The following is a 4894-nucleotide window of genomic DNA, read 5'->3' on the forward strand; positions in this document are numbered from 1 at the left end:
TTTCATGCATTTCCATCCATTGCATGCATTACCTACATTTCATGTATGACCATACATCTTATGCAATGTCTTGTATTTCACGCATTATCATACATCTTATGCATCGCCATGCATTTCATGCATTACCCTATGTTTCACACATTACCACACATCTCATGCATTGCCATGCATTTCATGTATTACCATGCATCTCATGCATTTCATGCATTACCATACATCTCATTCATCGCCATTGTGCGTTTCACGCATTACACAAAAAAATAAAAAATAAAAAATAAAAAATAAAAAATGCATACATATAATCACAAGTTAGTAACATGCATATCAATAGCAACATATCACCGCATTCTAGCATTATAAGTTAGCAACGTATGCATATAGCAGCATATTATTGCATTCTAGCATTATAAGCAGCAACAGAGCACCCTTCACACTTGTCTTGAGTTTTCGAATGATTATTTGACATCCTCGATGGAGAGATTCCTGTTGTACTTAATTCGGAGTTGGGGTAACTGACCTCAAGCGCACATTGATTTACTTGGAAACTAAGGCAAGTTGACCCCACAAGTTGAAACTAGGGTAACAGATCCCAAAGACAAAGGGATTCATTCATTGACATTCAGACCGTACCCCAAGTGCATTTTCCAAATAGAGTAACCACTTTCCAAACTTTGCTTTCACACCATGTTACTGGTTGAGGTGGCTTGGATCATCGTATTCTCTATGGATCAGATTCTTACATTCGAAGCAAGTCATCATTGTGTCTCATGACTGGATCATCGTATCCCTACGGCTCGGATTCTTACATTCGAAGCAAGTCATCATTGTGTCCCATGGCTGGATCATCGTATCCCTACGGCTCGAATTCTTACATTCGAAGCAAGCTATCATTGTGTCCCATGGCTGGATCATCGTATCCCTATGGCTCGGATTCTTACATTCGAAGCAAGCCATCATTGTGTCCCATGGCTGGATCATCGTATCCCTATAGCTCGAATTCTTACATTTGAAGAAAGCCATCATTATGTCCCATGGCTGGATCATCGTATCCCTACGACTCGGATTCTTACATTCGAAGCAAGTCATCATTGTGTCCCATGGCTAGATCATCATATCCCTACGGCTTGAATTCTTACATAAGCCATCATTGTGTCCCATGGCTGGATCATTGTATCCCTACGGCTCGAATTCTTACATTCGAAGCAAGCCATCATTGTGTCCCATGGCTGGATCATCGTATCCCTACGACTCGAATTCTTACATTTGAAGAAAGTCATCATTATGTCCCATGGCTGGATCATCGTATCCCTACGACTCGGATTCTTACATTCAAAGCAAGCCATTATTGTGTCTTATGGCTGGATTATCGTGTCCCTACGACTAGGATTCTTACATAAGCCATCATTGTGTCCCATGGCTGGATCATCATATCCCTACGACTCGGATTCTTACATTCGAAGTAAGTCATCATTGTTTCTCATGGCTAGATCATCGTATCCCTACGTCTCGGATTCTTACATTCGAGGCAAGCCATCATTGTGTCCCATGACTAGATCATCGTATCCTTACGGCTCGGATTCTTACATTCGAGGCAAGCCATCATTGCATCCCATGACTGGATCATCATATCCCTACGGCTCGAATTCTTACATTCGAAGCAAGTCATCATTGTGTCTCATGACTAGATCATCGTATCCCTACAGCTTAGATTCTTACATTTGAAACAAGCTATCATTGTGTCCCATGGCTGGATCATCGTATCCCTACGACTCGAATTCTTACATTCGAAGCAAGCCATCATTGTATCCCATGGCTAGATCATTATATCCCTACGGCTCGGATTCTTACATTCGAAGTAAGCCATCATTGTGTCCCATAGCTGGATCATCATATCCCTACGGCTTGGATTCTTAAATTCGAAGCAAGCCATCATTGTGTCTCATGGCTGGATCATCGTGTCCCTACGACTCGGATTCTTATATTCGAAGCAAGCCATCATTGTGTCCTATGACTGGATCATCGTATCCCTACGGCTCGGATTCTTACATTCGAAGCAAGCCATCATTGTGTCCCATGGCTGGATCATCGTATCCCTATGGCTCAAATTCTTACATTCGAAGCAAGCCATTATTGTATCTTATGACTGGATCATCGTGTCCCTACGGCTCGGATTCTTACATTTGAAGCAAGCCATCATTGTGTCCCATGGCTGGATCATCATATCGCTACGGTTCAGATTCTTACATTCGAAACTAGCCATCATTATGTCCCATGGCTCGGATCATCGTATCCCTATAGCTCGAATTCTTACATTCGCAACAAGCCATCCCTGTGTACCTCAACTTGGATTCTTACATTCAGTGCAAATCGTCCCTGGTTGGCAGAAATAAACAACTTTTGATTAACCTAAAAAGCCATAGGGAGTTGAATGACTCGGCTAAAATAGGTGTCTTTTATCTTTGTAGGCTTGTAGCTACAAAAAACGTAGGAGAGTTCCTATCGTTACGTTGAAGCAACCAAGCCTATAAAGAGGGGCAGCCGTAGACACCCTATTTTTGCCCTAACCAAATAGAAGAAGGGGTCCCTTCTCATTATATTATTATTATTATTATTATTATTACTTTTTTGTTATTTTATTGTCACTATTATTTTATCATTATTATTATTACTATTATTATGATTTTTATTGTTGTTATTTGTATTATTATTTTTTTTTTTTTTCACCATTATTATTATTATTAATTATTTTCCTATATTGTTATTAGTAATTTATTATTATTATTATTATTATTATTATTATTATTATTATTATTATTACTTTTGTTATTATTATTATTATTAGTTTTATTATTTTTTGCTATTTTTATCATTTTTATTATTTCTACATTATTATTAGTTTACTATTTCTAGTATTATCATTATTATTATTTTTATTATTACCATTATTATTTTTACCACTATTATTTTCATTATTATTATTATTCTCTTATTATTATTATTATTATTATTATTATAAAAAACAAAAAAAGGAAAGGATTTTAGGGTTTTGGGGGCGAGAGCCTATTTATAGGCTTATTCTCAGCCAAAAGAAGGGGGGGCGCAGCGCACGAACACAGGGCGCACGAAGCCATTCAAGAAAAACAAAAAAAAAAAACTAAGCCCCCCGTTTGCCATCACGCTGCTCTCGCTCTCTTCTCTCCTTCTCGTCTCCTCAGCCACACACAGCTTTGCTTTCCTCACCATCTCTCTCACGTCGCACAGCCGCCGCACCATATCCTCTCTCTTTCTGCCATAGCCATTGCCCTCTGCCCCAGCAGAGCAGCACACCCGACGGACAGCAACCCAGCCAGCCACCGCCGTCGTCACTCCCTCACTGAATCGTCTCCGGTCTAGCCACACACAACCACCACCGAAGCCGGAAGAGTTCAATCCTCCTCCACACCAGACACCCAACTCCGGCAGAGCTCGTCACCGACCAGCGCCCCGTTCTCTCAGAGAAACCCTTGGTCAGAACCAGTTCCCTTCTGCGACACCCCTCGAAACAGCAACCGCCAAGCCCCCCTCTGCAACTACTGGTGCCGCTCCCTCCACGCTGAACTCCACCATCGCCGAGAACCATTTGCTCTGCCTCCAGCCGTCGTGAGCACCAGCCAAGACCCTCATCATCTCCAGCCATCATCACTCTCTCCCCAGAACCTCCGGCAGCTCCACGAGAATCCACGATGAGTCCCTTGCCTCCCTTTGCCGTATCTGCTTACACACACACACACGAATATATATATAGGTTCAGTTTGCATTTTATAAAGTTGAAATTTTTATTTTTATTTTTTTATGCATGCTGTATATGCACACACTGACCTTTATTTATTATTATTTAGTTAAGTTTTTTTTTATTATTTATTTTTGTTATTTTACTTGTTATTATTATACTTGTTATATAATCAATATATTAATATTATCTTTACTGTTTAATATCCGTTTTTTTTTTAATTCTTATAATGGTAAATATTAATCAATTTACTTTTCTTGGGTGCAGGACTTTTGTTCATATTTAAATTTTTATTGTTTTTGTTTATGCATATTAAATACTAATTGATTTATTTTTTTTGGGTGCAAGATTTTTGTTCATATTTAAATTTTTATTATTTTTGTTTATGCATATTAAATACTAATTGATTTATTTTTCTTGGGCATATTAAATACTAATTGATTTATTCTTCTTGGGTGCAGGATTTTTGTTCATATTTAAATTTTTATTGTTTTTGTTATGAATATTAAATACTAATTGATTTATTTTTTTCTTGGGTGTAGGATTTTTGTTCATATTAGATATTTGCTTGATGTTTAAATATTATTATTGAACTTGTATTATTTAAGTCATATCTCTTTAGGGTATGTTGTAATATTGTTGTTTATTGGTATTTTTGTCACGTATATATATTCAGACAATATTGTGATATATTATTTCATATTGCTTTTATTATTATGGTATAATGTTATTACATATGTACATGTATATGCAGATTTATTATGGTTTATAATATCGTTTCTATTATCATGCACATATTGTGATTTTATATTGCATGTAATATTATGGTTTACCACTTAATATAGTATTATTATCATGTATATAATTATTATTATTAATATGGTATCATTTATTATAGTATTTCTTTTAGCATATATGGTGCTATAGTCGCTATTATTTATCATGATATTTTTAGTATTTTGAGATATTTAGTATTACCTTAAATGTTTAGTATTACGTATTTTTAGTATGTTAATATTGTGTTATTTATGATAGTATTTTATTTTAGTAGATATGGTATTATTCATTATGGTATTTATTTTCATTATTATTATTATTGTTGTTATTATTATTCTAGTTTATATC

Source organism: Malania oleifera, chromosome 8 (assembly GCF_029873635.1).
Source record: "Malania oleifera isolate guangnan ecotype guangnan chromosome 8, ASM2987363v1, whole genome shotgun sequence".
Lineage (NCBI taxonomy): Eukaryota > Viridiplantae > Streptophyta > Magnoliopsida > Santalales > Ximeniaceae > Malania > Malania oleifera.